The sequence below is a fragment of the Bos taurus genome, chromosome 24, assembly GCF_002263795.3.
Source record: "Bos taurus isolate L1 Dominette 01449 registration number 42190680 breed Hereford chromosome 24, ARS-UCD2.0, whole genome shotgun sequence".
NCBI lineage: Eukaryota > Metazoa > Chordata > Mammalia > Artiodactyla > Bovidae > Bos > Bos taurus.
This window is the reverse complement of record NC_037351.1, coordinates 36811181-36830445: the sequence shown is the minus strand read 5'-3', so window position 1 is coordinate 36830445 and position 19265 is coordinate 36811181. Positions and strand designations below refer to the sequence as shown.

General features: G+C 39.1%; 1 long non-coding RNA gene across 1 annotated transcript in view; it reads left to right on the top strand.

Annotated features, from left to right (window-relative positions):
• Positions 1 to 8776: 8776 nt before the first annotated feature.
• The window catches only part of LOC112444165 (uncharacterized), a 53532-nt gene continuing 43043 nt past the window's right edge, over positions 8777 to 19265 (top strand). Inside the window, exon 1 of the long non-coding RNA XR_003032397.2 lies at positions 8777 to 9073. This is a non-coding gene — a long non-coding RNA (uncharacterized lncRNA). The remainder of the gene's footprint in view (positions 9074 to 19265) is intronic.

Below are 19265 nucleotides of genomic sequence, written 5' to 3'. Positions count from 1 at the left end.
ATCCTCAAAGCAGTCTTATGAAGTTGAAGTTATAATGAGGGAACAGGTTCATAGAGGTGAGCTGACATGGTTAATAAGTGATAACCAAGACGTGAATTCTATTCTGTTTCCTCAGTTGGGACACTTCATGTTGTACCATGTTTGCTAATGAACTTGAGGTCTTAATAGTAAGCATTATCAGCTACTAATCAGGATCCACCATGTGGCCTGAAGCAAATTTAGAATGGTTCATAGGTAGTCATCCAAAATAACTTTTTCAATATATGATGCCAGTCAGTCTTGGATTTTGAACACAATATTTTTTTGTTAGGGATTTTAGTGACATTAGCTGGACTGACAGCCTGTGTGCTACTCAAGAGTCAGCTGGGCTGCTAAACCCTTTAACATGGGCTGTTAGCACATTTACCATGCAATTGTATTTCCTCAGTCAGAATAGCCATTTTTTAATTCACATTTTTAAGGAAGCCCTTCTGCAAGAGGTGCTTGGACTGGACAGAAGTACAGGTGCAAATAATTTGATGCACCTTGGTTATCTGCTTTCAGTGTTCAATTGTGTAGACCAACCCCAAACTCCATAGAGAATCTTAAATTCATGACTCTATTGATCAATCTGCTCCAGCTTGAAAGCAAGTCAGAATACCAGAATACCATGATAATTTTATGGAATATTTCTTCTAAATATTCCAAGGAGTTAACCTAGATTTTCTAAGGCTTCTTGTGAACTTGAGTGAAAATTATTGGACTTTTTCAGTATCAGTGCAAATACTTGGGGCTGTATAAAAATGAATTGATCTCTAGGAGTGGAGAGCATGAGGAAAACTTTCTTTCAACCACTTTTGCGGATTAATTTTTGGCCTGGTCATCAGATAACTGTGACACAGCAATGAGGTAGCTTTGGATGACAGCTAAGGTGAATGAGTGGTCGTTTGTAGCCTTGAGGCCAGGCCACAGCTGTGAAAGCAAGTCCTAACCACTAGACCACCTGGGAACTCCCTGGAAGAATCCATTTTCAAGTTCATTCAGATTGATAGCAAAATTCAGTTGTTTCCTTGGGGGCCATTGGCTAGGAGTCAACTCAACTTCTAGAGGCTGTCCTCTGATCCTTGCACATGACTCCCTCCATCTTCAAGGTCACAGTAGCGCATTGAGTGCTTCTTACCCTTTGATTCTCTGACTTTGCCTTGTGTTGCCACCTAGAGAAAATTCTGTTTTTAAAGTGCTTTTGTGATTAGATTGACCCACCTAGTTAATCTCCCTTTTTTCATACAATGAAACATAGTCATGGGAGTGATAATTCATCATGTCACAGGTCCCCACCAAACTCAAAGGGGAGAGGGTTATACAAGCAAGAAGGTCACTGGGAGTTCATTCTTAAGATTCTGCCTAACAACCCAACCCCTGACCCCCAACAATCCATGTCTGTCCCACAAGTGAAATACATTTACCCTGTCCTCAGGTTCGAAATGGAATCATTCCATTACAGCATCAGTTCAAGTCCAGAGTCTCTCATAAATTCTACCCGCTTAAAAGTCCCATATCTCATCATCTAAATCAGATTAGAACAGGCTCTGGTGTAATCCATTAAGTACAGCTCCTGGGCAAAGTTCTGCATCTGTGGATCTGTGGAACTAAAGAAAATGTGACCTGCCTCCAACACTTCCATAGTGGTTGAATGGGCTTGGCATAAGAGTTACAGCTTTTCCAGTTCAAAAACAGGGGAGAATGGGGAGCAAATAGCATTTTTACTTGTCTCCTTATCCAAAGCAGTTTAAAAGTCCAGCCAGGTAAACTCCAGGCAGACTTCCTTGATTAGAGCTTCAAGGCCAGGCAGTAATGTGTGGTTTTCAGCTCTGCATTTTGGGTTCTTGGCCCCATCCTCTGAGCTCTGATTCTGCTCTCTGCTTTTGTTTCCATCTTTGAGTCATTATTTTTTTTGAAACATTGAAGTATAGTTGATCTACAGTAATTTACTGGTGTACAACATGGTGGTTCACAGTTTATAAAATGCTATACCACATTTATGGGCTTCCCAGGTGGTGCTAATAAAGAACCCTCCTGCCAATACAGGAGATGTAAGAGAGATGTAAGAGATGTAGGTTCAATCCCTGGGTGGGGAAGATCCCCTGGAGGAGGGCTTGGCAACCCACTTCAGTATTTTTTTTTTTTAATTAATTTGATTGGAGGCTAATTACAATATTGTAGTGATTTTTGCCATACATTGACATGAATCAGCCATGGGTATACATGTGTTCCCTATCCTGAACCCCCCTTCCACCTCCCTCCCTATCCCATCCCTCAGGGTTATCCCAGTGCACCAGCCCTGAGCACCCTGTCTCATGCATCGAAACTGGACTGGTGATCTGTTTCACATATAATATACATGTTTCAATGCTATTCTCTCAAATCATCCCACCCTCGCCTTCTCCCACAGAGTCCAAAAGTCTGTTCTTTACATCTGTGTCTCTTTTGCTGTCTCGCATATAGAGTCATCGTTACCATCTTTCTAAATTCCATATATATGCGTTAATATACTGTATTGGTGTTTTTCTTTCTGACTTAAGTGAAGTGAAGTAGCTCAGTCGTGTCCGACTCTTTGCGACCCCGTGGACTGTAGCCTACCAGGCTCTTCCCTCTATGGGATTCTCCAGGAAAGAGTACTGGAGTGGGTTGCCATTTCCTTCTCCAGGGGATCTTCCCAACCCAGGGATCGAACCTGGGTCTCCTGCATTGAGGGCAGATACTTTAACCTCTGAGCCACCAGGGAACCCCTTCTGACTTATTTCACTGTGTATAATAAGCTCCAGTTTCATCCACCTCATTAGAACTGATTCAAATGCATTCTTTTTAATAGCTGGGTAATATTCCATTGTGTATATGTACCACAGCTTTCTTATCCATTCATCTGCTGATGGACATCTAGGTTGCTTCCATGTCCTGGCTATTGTAAACAGTGCTGCGATGAACATTGGGGTACACGTGTCTCTTTCAATTCTGGTTTCCTCGGTGTGTATGCCCAGCAGTGGGATTACTGGGTCATATGGCAGTTCTATTTCTAGTTTTTTAAGGAATCTCCACACTGTTCTCCATAGTGGCTGTACTAGTTTGCATTCCCACCAACAGTGTAAGAGGGTTCCCTTTTCTCCGCATCCTCTCCAGCATTGTTTGTAGACTTTTTGATAGCAGCCATTCTGACTGGCGTGAGATGGTACCTCACTGTGGTTTTGATTTGCTTTTCTCTGATAATGCCACTCCAATATTCTTGCCTGGAGAATCCCTAACCCTAACACAAGCCTGGTGGGCTATGGTCCATAGTGTCGCAAAGAGTCGGACATGACCAAAGCAACTTCGCATGCACATGTCATGTTTATAGTTATTACAAAATATTGGCTATATCCCCCATGTTGTATAATAGATCCTTGTAGCTTATTTTATACCTAATAGTTTGAGTTCTCCTTTTGTATGAAAGGTAGCATGTATTTACAGTTGAATTATTTTATTGGCCTGCTTCCTGTCCGTAGAATTTGGGAGATTTGGATAGCCTTTTCTTTTTTCATTTTATACTCTCTCCTGTTCAGTCCATGTTAGTATTGTGTCTGCCGATGTAAAATTCTCAAGAACCAGTGGATCTTGTTTGAAATTCCCATTCACTCCCATCAAACAAGACCCAAATCCACAAATTTTTTTTTTAACAATAGAATAATGAATATATATATATACATATGTATATATAATTTACACATGAGATGCCCAGAGGGAAAAGAGTAACTCCTCTAGGTGGTTTAGAATTCCAGCTTATATAGCATCTTCAACAAACAATAATAAATTTGTGGAGAAATAGCAGGACAAAGAAAAGCAGTTTCAGGCTTCCAGGGGTGGAGATGAAAGGCTAGTTGGTAAAGATTGTTATGTAGATTCCTCTGGTGTTCTTCTCCAGGCTGATAGGGTCTAAGGTTGTCTCTGAGGACTAACCTTTGTCCTTCCAGATAAAGAGAAGGGACCCTGTTTTTAGGTAGATTGAGAGAGGACACAGATTTTCTTGTATCTACTTCTTTTCAATTGTAAAGTTTCCTTCCTATTGATTTCATCTTGGTAGCAATTATTCTCTAAATACTAATCTTTACGTGTATTTTGACCTAATTCGACTAATTAAAGTGGAGTTTCAGAGGTACTCAGGCCATTTGACAGGGAGAGATTTGTGTTCTCTTAGCTCACCAAGATTGAAACTAAAACCAAAAGCTTAATAGACATAGCAGATATGGGCAGATCCAAATAAATCTTGTGTTCCCAGGAGGCGCAGTGGTAAAGAATCTGCCTGTCCATGCAGGAGACACTAGAGAAGTGGGTTTAATCCCTGGATCAGGAAGATCCCCTGGAGTAGGAAATGGCAACCTGCTCCAGTATTCTTGCCTGGGAAATCCCATGGACAGAGGAGCCAGGACAGTTACAGTCCATGGGGTGGCAAAAGAGACAGGACTGAGTGACTGAGCACACACACACATACACACCCACAGATAAATTTTAAAAAAATAGCCACTTATGTTTCCTCCTTTGTGAATGGTTTTTTATCATTTTGACAAATTCAGTACTGAGCTTCATAAAAGAAAACATGATCAAACTGGTTAAATTGATAATGTAGAGGCTTACTCTTTACTCTCTGTGGGTTCATGGAACCATGCTTGCTTGTCCCTCCCTTCCAGGGAAAAGTAATTTAGATGTTTAAAGAAGTCCTCAGGCACATACAACTAGACTGTGGGGTAGAACTTGACATAAAGAGGGAAGTTTCAGAGGGAAGTATAAAGAGGTTAAAAGTGCTTTTTCTGCAAGATTTGTTGGGGAGCAAGCATCTATTTTGGATCTCTTCTCCCTTTTCCTTCCCTTTCACTGCCCCTCTCTCCAGTGTGGCCCAGGGCCACTACACTTTCACTCTCGCCCTTGGAAAGCCTAGAAGGACTAGGGTGGAGTACAGAGGATGAGGGGAGGGTACGATTATAGCCTTGGAAGGGGCTTTGCATTACTCATGGTCCGTCCAAGCTCCCCTGGGTAGGAGAGTTCTCGGGCTTAGGACCAGGAACATGCTCTTGTGGATCTCTGCTGAGGTTAGGCAGTAAATGGAGAAATCAAGGACTCAAGAGCTTCTGTCAGCCTTTCCACTGGTGAAGACTAAGAAATATAATATTTTTGTTATTACATCACATTTTGATGTTAAATGTACTGATGGAAAAGATGGTTCATTGTCTCCAAGGGCACATTGTTGTAAAGCATGTTCAGCTCTGAAAGTTTTTAATTAGATAAAATGTATGTTTCCTTTCTTGACATTCTTAAAAGTTAGCAAGCGAAAAAGCAGAAAGAAAGGAAAATGAGAAAAAAAGCTTTGGTTGAAAAAAATGTCAAGCTTTTTGATTATTCTGTACATGATATGTCTCAAGGTTGTTCTATTCTATCAAATACAATGGGACAGCTGAGCCTATACGGTTTCCTCCTTCCTCTTGACTATTCCTTCTTTTGATCTTTAGCTCTTAGCATAGTGCTTTATTGCACGGTAGGAACTCAGTAAGTGTATGTTGAATGTTGGATTGGAGATACTTGTGTTGAAGGTGAATAGAGCAGGGAGAGAGCTTGGACAGGGCGAGCTGAAATTTTACATGCCAAACACAATACACTACTGTGTCTCTAAAACTTTACAGTTTACAAAGGGCTGCTACATACAGGGTCTTATTTTTCCTCACAACAACCCTGTAGGATATTCTTGTATTCCTCTTTTATTTATGCATCCCAGAGAGGTTAAGTCCTACCTGCAGGCGGAGTTAGGTCTCACACCCGGTTCTCTTTTCTCCCCAAATGGAAGAGAGAAAGTTTTCCAGAAGCAGGGGATTAGCAGAGGATTCAGAGCTGCAGAAATTTTAAAGAAGATATAATATTGCCATAATCTTCATGGTTTTGCTGAGAAAAATCCATTTTAGTGGAGTAGAAAGACTGGAAGAGTTAAGGATGGGAAGAGGACTGTACCTTACCTTCTTACCTTACCTTCTTCAAGGGGAAAATCCTTTTTAAGTTAGATTTAATAACTGAAGAAACTTAATGATTTGAATAACTCCACAAGATGTCCTATAATAGTAGCCCAATTGTAAATGTATAGTTTATGAATGATTTAAAGTTGCTAAAGTAAAAAAAAAAACTTACAAAGAGAGTATTAGTCAATTTGTTTTGCACTTAGAAGCAGTTATTTTCTGAAATATTTAAGGGCTACAAATCTGTACCCTGTTTCTTTAAGTAGTCACAAATATTTGCTAAAAGACGTATATTGGTAAGGATTGTTACTATGCAAAATATACTTTAGGATTTTACTGTATTTCTTATGTTATCATTCAGGTTTTTCATGTCATTTTTTTTTTCCAGTGTTCCACAGTTGATTGCTGAAATATCTGTGGAACTCGATATTTTAGAAAACTCTCTTCTATACATGTCAAGACATTTCTGTGTAAAATTACACAAATGCTGCTATCTGGTAGTCATGTGCCCACCACCGCCCCGTCTAAACAGAGCAGAGCATGCATTCACCTGGCAGAGGCAAAGTGTCTGTAGGGATGAAATGAATATATGGAGCTTGTCCCCAAAGCAGTGAAACCTAGAAGGTATCATGTGTTGATATACTTCATTTTTATAATATTCTTAGCATCCTATGTGCAATTTCTATTGTTTGCTTTAAGTTTGCTTTAAGTCCTTAACCTGTAAACTAATACTTTTGCTCATACCCGAGAAAAAGGGCCTAAAAAAGTGACGTGAGAATATTTTAGACATTTTCTCTTGAGTTTTTTGGTACATCTTGAAAAAGTGGGAGATAGAGTGGCCCTTGGGTCAACAATGTAATTCATTTACTAGCTCAAATATTTATTGTATACCTACCTATCAGGAACTGTGCTGGGGAGATAGTGTGGAAAAAGACAGACACTGTCCTTGGCCTCCTGGGCTTACAGTTTATAATCACCAGATAGCACATAGAATAGAAGCAAAGTGATTGAAAAATTGTGTAAAGATGAAAGTAGAACGGGAGTCCTGTGAGTTTGTGGGTGAGGACAGAGCATTGCCTTGATGTCCCTTACTCTGCTTCCTTAAAAGGTCATCAGAATGCTGGTCACTTCCCTTGTGATATGGGCCTCACTCTCACTTGGGAACTCAGTCCACTAGCAGCTATAATTTGCTAAAGCATAAAAGTTTTTTCTTTTTTTTTTAAACCGATGTTCAATTCAGAGCACAGATCAGATCAGTCCTCTGTACAGTAGAGATTTCTGCCTGCACTGCAGTTAACAAAGGCAACACACAATAAGCAATTCTGTCCCAGCGCAGTAACCTGTGATGACTAGTTAATCTCACTGTGCCTCCAAGCCCTGGCATCTTCCATGTCCCTGAAATGTCAGCCCCTTTAGGCCTGTGCCCTTTCCAGTGTGGCTATTCCAGCCTGGCTCTGTGTAGCAACCTTTTCCTCTCAAACTGTCCCCTTCACTGCCCTCTTTGCCAGCTTTTTCACCTGCTATTTGGACCTCCTACGTGATGGAGTCGTCCAGATTAACAGGGCTGCCTATCATGGAAAAGGATTCTGTAGTTTCAGAACTGAGTTCATTGAAGTGTAACATATCAGTTGTCATTATCAGTCATATATAAGTTTACTGCCATGGAAGTGAAGCTGAATCCAACAGTTAAGAGCCGAAGGAGCAGAGACAAAGTGATTTTATATGGATTGGAAGAACATCAGAACCTTTCCTCCATGAGACCTAATGACTGTGAAATAATTTTTCCTTCTCATGGGAAGCAGATGGGAGACTATAGAGTGTGACCATAACCTGCTGTGTGTAAGTGAGATGACCTTCGCTTTTGTGCCCTTCCCAGAGGTGGGCTAGGTGATCATCACAAGAAAACATGGAAGGGCTACTCATCTGCTAAAAACCTTTTTAGTTAGCAATCATGGTTGTTTGCCTTCAAGTGTTTCTTTCAGTAGCCCACGTAAGGTAAAGGGAAATTATAACTAGATATGCAGTTGAAATTGTAACTTCTTGCCCAAGTGAAACGATGGGAACATGATCTTCTTCTTACTTCTCCCTCCATCCTCTGCCCTGCCTTGAAAAGACTGTAGACGCATCAGTGGAAGCTTCACTGTCAAGGTCAAGGAAAATCATCCAAGAGACTCATTGCCAAGGGTATTTTACCATCTCTCAAACCCAGAAATGCCTACCTGGTTGTGGAATCTCACCTCCAGGCAGCGTGTAGGAATTGTGCAGGCAGTACTACAAGGCTCCACATTTGATGAGAAATAGAGACTAAAATCTTTTGACAAGTTTTGTCTCATATAATTTCTTTCTTATGGGGATCAAAACAACCAACACATGGTCTTGACGAGAGAAGAGAAATATTCCTAATTTTGGAAAGCCGTAGGACACCTCAACATTTTCTTATGTACTTTTGATTTGCCTTTTAATTTTAGCTATGGTGTATTTGGACATGGAAATGCTTTAATTTTTCCTTTGTCACATCACTTTTCTCCTTTGAACTTTTGCTTTTATGTCTAGCAACTCTGTGACGCTTCTAATATTACAGTTTAGAGGTCTTAGGAGAGCCAGGGACTTTAGTATAGTGCATCCTTCATTCTGCCTCTGAAAGTACTTGTCACCTGTACCTGTTAGAGTTGCTTGTTGCAAACAAGAGAAACCAACTTTGGTTAACTTAAGAAGAAAAAGAATTCATTGTGAAGATGTCTAATAATGGGAAGGATTGAGAACCAGGCTCAGAAGAAAATGGGCATGCATGCTGATAGGGTGGCGAGTCTCTGGGGGAGGAGAGCCAGACATAAGTGGAGTATAACCTTAAAAAAAAGTTAGGACTCTCCTCAAAACAATAAGCCCCACCCCACCTGAACCGTGGAGAATTTCTCAGGTTGGCTGCACTCTTCCATGACTGCCTCTAGGGGGAGTGTCAACCGTGGAGCTGGCCGGACCTGGACACAAGTTCTCTTTTCACTGGGCAAGGGGGACGGAGACTGCTGCTGCTTTGGCTTCTGTTCTTTTCTCTTCCCAAGGCCAAGGTATGGTTTGGACACTGGGGAGCCAGAAAAAGAAAGAAATCTAAACCTGAGCACCTGGCTTTCCTCCAGAATCCCCACTCCCTTATCATCCTCTTCAGTGCTACAAACTACAGACCTGGGAAGGGGTGAGGTGAAGTCCGTGGTCATTTGTCCTTGCTAACCCTTCAAAATGTCTCTCCTCTCTCGTTGGACCTCCTTTGGGGCTTATGCTGTCAGCTAGAATACCCTTTACACCATTCTGGTTGGGATTATATACTACCCCCCCCCCCCGCCCCGCCCAACTCCTTATTTGTTAAAAATACATGGTACCCCATTCTGCTAACTGCTCCTACTTCTTCCTGTGTCCTGAAAAGTGAACGTCAGTGGAGTTATGCACAAATCACCTAACGCCATGACTTTACAATTAAGGTTGATCTTTAGGCTGAATTTATAGTACGAATTGATCTCCATTTGGATCCTATAGATAAGTCTACTTCAATATGTTAAACAGAATTGATAATCCCCTTCCAAATCTGCCTCTATTCCGGAATTCTCTTAGTGGATAGCATCACTATCTTCCAAGTTTCTCAAGCCAGAAATCACTGAGTCATTCTGTACCCTCTCCCTTTCTGAGTACTCCATACACCACTTCGTTTAATGTAGATAACCAGTTCCTTAAACTCTTCTTGAGTCCATTTCCTGTTTTTGTTTGTTTTACTGTTGCCTTAGTATGAGTTTAGATGTCCTTTCATGCGGAAAGCTGAAATATCTTTCTAACGGATTTCTATTTTTAAAATGCTTTCTGTTCAGTCTATTCCCACATGCCGAAGTCATCTTGCTAAAACAAATCTGATCATCTCATTCTTCCGCTGAAATCCTTTTGTGGCCCTCTCAGCTCTCAGAATAAAAATCAAGTTCATCACTTTAAGATAAAAGTCTGTTCTTGATATGACCTTTGACTATTTCTGTAAATCAACTATTGCATCTCCTGTAATATGTTATTTTGTTTCAGACAAACAGAGTTCTGCTGATTGGTCTTTGAATCTCTCTACTTCTTTCCTATGTCCATTCCTGTTAATGTTTTAAAACTCAGTTTGGCTTTCAAGTGATTTATTTGTAGATAGGTAATATGTTGACATTTTTAGCATGGGCCTGTGATACAGCTTATGTCAATCAGAGTCACTGTCTGGGACTTTTCTTCTGGAGGAGCAGGAGAGATCACATTTTGCCTTTTAGGTAAGGTTGCTGCAAAGATGCGAACCTGGGGCTCCTGTCACTTGCAGGATATTCATTGAGGAGAGAATGTAGCCAACATCCACAGAGAAGCATAACTAAGAATGGGAACACGGGAGTTCTAGGGGAGTGAGAAAGCAGGTCTCGGTAACATTGGGCCCTGGATCTAATGTGGATAATGTGGATCTGTGACGATCCTTTGCAGTTTTTAGCTGATTCATCCACTCCCCCGTTTTCTTTCATTTAAACTAGGCTGATTTCAGTTTTATCACTTTAAACCAAAAGAGTCCATGTAGATACAAAAGAATAAAAGAGTTAATTAACATTATTTATAAACTTAGTTTTTACGATTTTGGCTCTAGCTACACACAGAATAATTTTGATGATGGATTTCAAGGGAAACCTTAGTTATGCTTCTCTGTGGATGTTGGCTGCATTCTCTCCTCAATGAATATCCTGCAAGTGACAGGATATTATATGTGTGTGTGTATGTTGATTTTTATTTCTACATAAAGCAAGTTCTTCTTAAAGGACAGTTCTAACTTTGCCTGAATTGGGACTGGAAAGTAGACAGAGGGAAAATGTAAGATTTTTTTTTAAAGGTTTATGTGTAATCTTATATCATTTAATCTAATGATTCTCAACTCCAGCTCTACATTAAAATCATTGGAGGGACGTTCAAAACTACAGATGCCTGGGACTCTCCCAGACAAATAAATTAGAATCTTGGGCTGGGGCCCAAGCATTGCTATTTTTTAGAAGCATGTCAGGTTTCAGCTTTCAGCACAGGGTGAGAATCACTGATCTGACCTAATATTTTGCCTCTGTTCCTTGAGGAATTCAAGTTCCTTACACATGACTTTTTGTTGATCTCTTTCCCTCATTGTAATTTTCTCTGTAATGAACAAAACATGAGAAATCAAATCACTGGCTTTTGTGCTGTCTTCTAGATTGGGGTTTCTGCAAAACTGGCCAGGGACATACGATTAGGCAGTGCTCACCTTTAATTTTGAATTTAATAATGTGGCTGTAAATGCAAATCTCTATAAATTAAGTTATTCTAAGTTGTCTTGCTTAGATTTATATTTTCTCAGACTTATTGAGATAAAAGTTATCTTTAAGGAAGTGACTCTGGAAGTAAGATGGTAACTTTCAATAGTAAAATTAATGCAAAAGAACCTATTAGAATGATATATTAAAATAAAAAACAACTTATTAGGAGTTTAATATGTAGGACAAAACATTCCTTATTAATCAGATATACATTTTGGTCTATTTCTTCTAAGAGCTCACCATTATTCTCATGCTAAAACCAGGTGCCGTTCAATAATAAAAGTATATTTATTTTTGAGACTTCCCTTGTGGTTCAGTAGTTAAGAGTCCACCTTCTAATGCAGGGGATGCAGGTTTGATCCCTGATTGGGGAACTAAGATCCCACATGCGTCAGGACAACTAAGCCTGCACGCCGCGAGGAAGAGCCTGCCTGCTGCAACTAAGACCTGAGAATTTATAAATACATAAAAAGTATGTTTAATTTTTGATGATGTGTCTGACATATTTTTCTTACTTTTAAGTTTATAACATCTGCCATAAACGTATTTTATTTACATTACAATTGCAATTACATTTAAATAAAGCCACAAAAAATAATAGATGGCAAGAAAACAATGTTAGAGAAATGTAGGGGTTAATCAAATTTGCTTAATTAATTAATCATATAAGAATTTACCAAAGTAAAAAAAAAGAATTTAGTAGGAAGGCTTCTTGGTGTCTAGCATTGCCAGAAGGGCTGAGAGAGGTACAGTCCTGATCACTTGAAATTTGCAATTTAACTGGAGCGATAAGACAAAACAGAAACAGTAAATAAACTTGCTGGGAGTATGTGGGTAGATGCATCTGAAGAGGGATAACAATAAGTACTGCATCTTGGAAAGGGAGAAAAGTAAGCTTTCTGAAAGACGCGGAAGATTGTTTTGATTTTTTTCTCTGTATCTTTCAGTACCCTATGGTGGGTTTTATTTTTCAAAAAATTTATTTATTTTTTTGGCCATGCTGCACAGCTTGTGGAATCTTAGTTTCTCAACCAGGGATTGAACCCAGACCCTGGCAGTGAAAGCTCTGAGTCCTAACCACTGGCCCTCCAGCGAATTCCCCAGTTTCATACTTTTAACCGGGTTTCTCAGGTGGTGCTAGTGGTAAAGAATCCGCATGCCGATGCAGGAGACTCAGGAGATGCAGGTACAATCCTTGGGTTTGGAAGATCCCCTGCAGGAGGAAATGGCAACCCACTCCAGTATTCTTGCCTGGACAATCCCACAAACAGAGAAGCCTGGCAGGCTACAGTCCATAGGATCACACATAGTCGGACACGACTGAAGTGATTTAACATGCATACTTTCAACCAGTTCCAAATCACAGGTAAGTTCCCTGGGTGGCCAACATTTTGTTTTCACAATCTATTCTTTACCTAGTATTTTAAAGAAAATTCTGTGTTGGTTGGTGTGATGTGGGGTAGTTGTGAGCTTACAGATTCTCAAAGGTTTCCAAAGTTTAAAACTCATATGTTGTAATTTAAAAAATTTAGACTGGATTTTGTTTATTCTGATTTCCTACCCTCAAAATGGACTTCCCACATGACACAGTGGTAAAGAATCTTCCTCCCAAGGCAGGAGATGCAAGAGATGTGGTTTCAATCCCTGGGTTGAGTAACCCATTCCAGTATTCTTGCCTGGAAAATCCCATGGACAGAGGAGCTTGGTGGGCTACAGTCCATGGGGTCACAAAGAACTGGACATGGCTGAGCACGCATTATTGATCACCCTCAAAGTAGAAGGCAGTGTGACTTGGGTAGAGGTGTCTTGGCTCCTGGTGTGGAGGACTGGTCGTGAGTGACTGGTTTCAGATCTTTTAACCTGTGGGCTTCCATGAACTTGTTGACAAGTGGACAGATACTTTGGCCTTCTCTGGGAAGCTCCGTTGCCCTTCCTAGTTTGTCTCACTCTCTGCTTGGTACGGTAACAACCTGAGTTGTCTAAATCATAAGGTAAATATTCCATGTAATGAATAATTTAACTTTCTCCATGTAGTACTTACCCTACAAAGATGGTACAGTCGCACATTAACAGTTCTAGAGTTGAAGAAACAAGGATGAAATATGGTGAAAAATTGCAAATCTACATCCTAGCTTTTTTTAAAAATTGCTTGTGGGAGATACATCTTAAAAGGAAACATCATTTGGTCATCTGTCATGTATCTTGGAAAAAAAGGATATGAAACAGTTACTCTAGTATAAGGACAGAGCTATTTCCCCCTGGTCTCCTCCTTCCTTTTGGGGAGAGACAGTTTTTTTTTTTTTTTTTTTTCTTTTATCTGAGTCTCAAAACCACTTTTTGGTGGCTGGTCAAAATTGCTTTCCTTTCAACCACTTGAACGCCGATTCAATTAGGCCCTCTCTCCTCAGGACACCTAGCCCTTATTATAAAAAATCACCTATGATGTCCTCAATGTTTAACACCACCACCCAATTCTAACAACTTCTTACTTTAGTTTTTCTCCTTAAGTTCTCTAGCTTTCTGTACAAGTTTGCCTCTATGGCTTTTTACTTTAGCTCCTCATCTGAGAATCAAATTCTGGTCCATTGTCTCAAATAAATATTAGTATATCTACCAACTAATTGCATTTCAAACCCTCTAGCCTCAGGTAGCTTGGGATTTCTTGAATCTCTTTTGATTTGGTAAAAGATTTTTTTTCTTTTAAATGTTTCCACTGCAATTGTTTAATGATTCAGTGTTCATAGAAACTCGGACTTTAGAGGAGCACATAGCCTCAACATAAATCTAATTAAGCTCATGTTACTCTAACGAAGTAGGGAGAATAAGTAAGCAGGGAGGCTGTAGTTTCCTCGGAAGCCCATTTAAAAACAAAGTTTTAAAAATGTTAAGCCGGTGCTAATCTGCATGACTGCTTCAGGTTTCTTCTGAGAAAGAATTGTGGCTGCTGATATTATCGTTAAAATATGTGAATCTATTTCCATAATCAGAGCCCTGAGGGACGGCGCATAGATTTAGTGTGGCTTTGGTGCTTGTGTGTTTTCCAGTGCATTGATTAGTACTGTCCTCTCAAGTGGGACCCAATCAGGGGTAACCTGCCAGAGGACTGTTTTCTAAAAATTTCAGCTGAACCAATATCTGCAGAAACCTTAAGACTAAAGGAGAGTTGATGAATAGACCACAATTAAACTTGCCTTGTGAATTGAAGAATGGGGTAGAGGATAATGAACATGTTGAAAAGATTCCACATGTTTTATGCATGACACATTTGTAATTAAAACAGATCCTGAAGGTAAGTTTGCATATACTAATATTAATGATTTCAGAAAAGCAGAATGTGTTATTAAATATCTACAGGGCATATTTTCCAAGCAGGGAATGTGAAAATTTGGCTCATTTTGCTTCTTCAAGAGTTGTTTATCAGAAATTAGGGAAAAAAAAAAAAAAAGAAATTAGACATTGAGTGCACCAGCAAACCACACTTGTTAGGAAATTTGTTTATATTGATTAACTATATGCTTATTGTCTAAATCTGTCAGTTCACCCTCAATATATAGTTTTCTAAACAATGTTTTACGAATAACTTTAATTTCAATTACTCAACTAAACTTTAATGTTTGTCAAAATTCCTAGGGCTTCCAGAAGCCTTTGAAACCCTTAACAGTTGAACAGTGACTGTACATAGCAACTCAAGGTTGCATGGCTGTTGTAGCCAGAGTCATTTTAGGATTTAATAACAAAAAATTTATATCTGCAAACTATATCAACCCCATTGCAGTTTATGAAATATTATTACAAACTTTTTAATCATTTGATCCTTAAAGTAATCTTGTAAGGTAGAAATAAATATTGTTACTGTTTTACAAATTAGGATAACAGAGGCAAATAATATATTCTGTACTTTTATTTTTAGGTTATGAATAAGTGCTAGTCACCAATAATCTATTAAAAGAGTTATTAAAGTTAACTACAATTTGGTCTTCATGGGCTTCCCTGCTGGCTTAGTTGGTAAAGAATCTGCCTGCCAATTTAGGAGACTCTAGAGACACAGGTTCAATCCCTGGGTCTGGAAGATCTCTTGGAAAAGGAAATGGCTGCCCACTCCAGTTTTATTCTTGCCTGGAAAATCTCATGGACAGAGGAGCCTGGTGGGCTACAGTCCATGGGGTCGCAAGAGTCAGACACGACTTAGCAATTAAACCCCAACACAGAGGCCTTTCATTTAGCATATTAGTGTTAGTCGCTCAGTTGAGTCTGACTCTTGGTGATCCCATGGGCTGTAGCCCACCAGGCTCCTCTGTCCATGGGGATTCTCCTGGTAAGAATACTGAAGAGGATTGCCATGCCCTTTTCCAGAGGATCTTCCTGACCCAGGGATTGAACCTGGGTCTCCTGCATTGTAGGCAGATTCTTTACCTTTTGAGCTACAGGGAAGACCTCATTTAGTACATTAGTTGGGCTACTATGCAGTGCTTGGCAAGTTTATAAAACTTCTGTTGCACTTGTTCACACGTGGATAGTTGCAGTTGCCATGGTATCAAGGAGAAACTGTCACCCATGGATGATACCATCTTGAGTATGGGATGGTTTTTAGATGGTGCTCTTTTGCTTTGTAATTATAAATAAATTACTCTTAGAGTGTGCTGAGTTGTTTGGTTAACCTTACAGTATAAAGTGTTGTATTTTTGCAGCAAATGTATTCTTGGTCCTTACTTTTCATCTTAAGTAGACTTTAAGGTAAATTGTTATCTTAAGGTAATGCAATATGTATACGTTATATATACAAGTTTACCTTAAGATAAGTATATATAATATGTATTATTACATACATGTATGTATTATATGTACATGACATCGCTTTGTATCTGTACATAGTTGTGTATGCCAACCACTAAGTTGTATGTGCCCCACTGAGTTGTGTATGCACAGATATAAACCAGCATGCTTCTATTAATATATTAAATGAAGCGGATGTACCGTACACTAAGAGTGGACGAGGTGGATGGGTCTGGGCTTGCCAGGTGGCGCTAGTGGTAAAGAACTGCTTGCCAATGCACAAGACATAAGAGATGCAGATTTGATCCCTGGGTTGGGAAGATTCCCTGGAGAAGGGCATGGCAAACCACTCCAGTATTCCTGCCTGGAGAATCCCACAGACAGAGGAGCCTGGTGGGCTACAGTCCATTGGGTTGCCAAGAGTCAGACAGGACTGAAGCAACTCAGTACGCATGCATGAATGGGTCTAGGGGTCTTTGACATTCCTCATATGGGCAGCACTGGGAAGTGAAAACTCCCTGTCTTCAGGAGGTGGACAGTGACAGGCACCTGCTTGCTTGACATGTGGTTACAGGGACTCAGGATGGGTACTTCCAATTTCCATAAAGACCATGTTGATGCCATTTGTTTGTAGAAGAGATCAGGATGGTTCGCTTAGAATCTGGGCTTTTACTTTGTGATTGTGAAGAAGTGAATCACAATTGTGTTGGCTGGACTCACCATTAAGCTTTATATGTAAAATACAGAAAAGTATTTTTCTATTTTTTTCTTCTGAAGCTATGTTTTCTTACACATGCCTAAAACTCTACACTTAGACCTTAGAGATTTGCCACTCTAACTTCCATATTCTTTGAAGGGAAAAATGAGCCACAGAGGAGATGGAATAAGAGAGCAGGGACTGAGATGGAACCAGTGATCATAGTTCCTGTTGTTCAGCTTAGAGTGTCTTTTTCTTTTTTAATCTAAATTTTATTTATGTATATTTTTGTATAGGAAATACATACATATGATTAAAAAATTCAAAAGTTACAAAAAGGCTTATAATGAAACTCTCTCCCATTCCATTCCTCCACCATCCAATTCTTCTCTTTGGAAGCCAACAGTGCTATCAGTTTTGTAAATGTATGCAAATATCAATAAATAGATATGTAGATATTCCCCTCCTCTGATATACATGATAAAATACTCTTCATACAATTTTACAACTTGTATGGTTTTTTTTAAGACTTAACATTTGAAAGCATTCCATATTGTTACAAAAAGAGAATCCTTATTAGTTTTTATAACTCCAGCATATTTCATTGAGTGGATATATCACAGTTTATTTAACCAGTCATCTATTGATGACCATGTAGGTTGCTCCCAGTCTTTGCTATATCAAACAATGTTGCAGTAAGATATCTTGTGTGTAATTTTGTACAAATTTTGTACATGTTTCAATATGATTTGATGAATTCCTAGAAAAGGACTTTTCTTTGTTAAAGATATAGCACAGGCAACTATATTGACTATCTTGTAATAATCCTATAATGGAAAAGAATCTGAAAGAGAATATATATATGTATGCATATTATATATATATAATATATATAGCTAATTCACTGTGTTGTACATCTGAAACTAACATAACATTTTAAATCAACTATACATCCATAACAAAAAATATAAGGGAAACTGCTCTAGGGACTTAAAAAAAGTAACAGAAAAAGAGTAGATTATCTGGTACATATTGCAAAATTGCTCTTCATAGAAGTTGAATCAGTTTTCACTTCCACCAGCAGTATATGATACTGCCTATTTCTCCATACACTTACCAACACGGAGTGTTAAACTTTTTGGTTATTTCATGTCTAATAGTTGACAAAAGGTGGCTGAGCATTGTTAAAATTTTCCCTTCTCTTATTTTGAGGAAAGTTGTGTATTACTTCATATTACTCCAGACTCATTCTATCTTTCCGTTTCTTCAAACTGTTCATGTGTTTTGACCATTTTCCTACCAGTTTATTGGTCTTTTCCCTATCAATTTTTTGGGAAGTTCTTTCCAAATTAGTGAGCTTGATACACTGTGTTTTTTTCTCAGTTAATCGTATTATGTGCCAGCATTGGACTAGGATATGCTGCTTACACTTGAGAGAGACAGTAGAACCTTTGTTTTGAATATTTATGTATACAGAGGTTAAGAATCTTTTTTCCTTGGCTGCATGATAAGAATTGAAGGGTCACTGAAAGGAAATCTGTATAACAGTACCGTATATTTAGAAGCTCTAAATATATTGAAACTGCTGTGAGTCCTCATCAGGAGAAGACTTCACTTGTGCTACAATGAATGGAGACAAATGAAAGCTGAAGAATCTGTAGCTACCTGGAAAAATAAACTCTATCTTCTAGGAAACTGCTAATTTCTTAAAGGCCCTCATTTGCATTTAGTTTTGGGAATTCATATTACTTAAAAATTATGATTTAGCTTGGGCTTTGCTCTGTGTTTCATCCTTATTGATGTGAATCAGTAAGCTCACTTAAACACAACACCAGGCACTCTTCATTTGTTAAGAATGTAAAGTAGGCATTATTCTCCCCACTTGAGCAGCAAGGAAACCTAAACCTGGAAACCTAAAACACGGAAAGGTTATGCAAAATAAAAACTGAAAAAAGTGTCATTCTGTAATGTATAGATCTGAGTTAGATCTATACGAATTCTTTATTTGAAAAAAGCTAGATAATCCTAATGTTCAGCTTTTAAATTCACTGTTCAAACCCTCTGTGGTTGTGGATTTCAGCGGTAACACATAGAATGAGAGCAACACAATTTTCTGATGATACCTCAGATACTGAAAATGGTGAAAGTATATATAAGACAGAAATTAAATTTGGTATTACAGTGTTATTTAAAATATACTACATTGAGACAAAAGATCAATTATCATCATTGTTTAAGAGGCATAGATGGAAAAATTATTGAAACTGTTTTCTGCAAATGCCATAAGATATGGATGGGCTTCCCAGGTGACCCTGTGGTAAAGAATACACCTGCCAATGCAGGAGACACAAGAGATGCAGGTTCCATCCTTGGGTCAGGAAGATCCCCAGGAGGAGGAAATGGAAACCCACTCCCCTATTCTTGTCTGGGAAATCCCATGGACAGAGGATCCTGGCG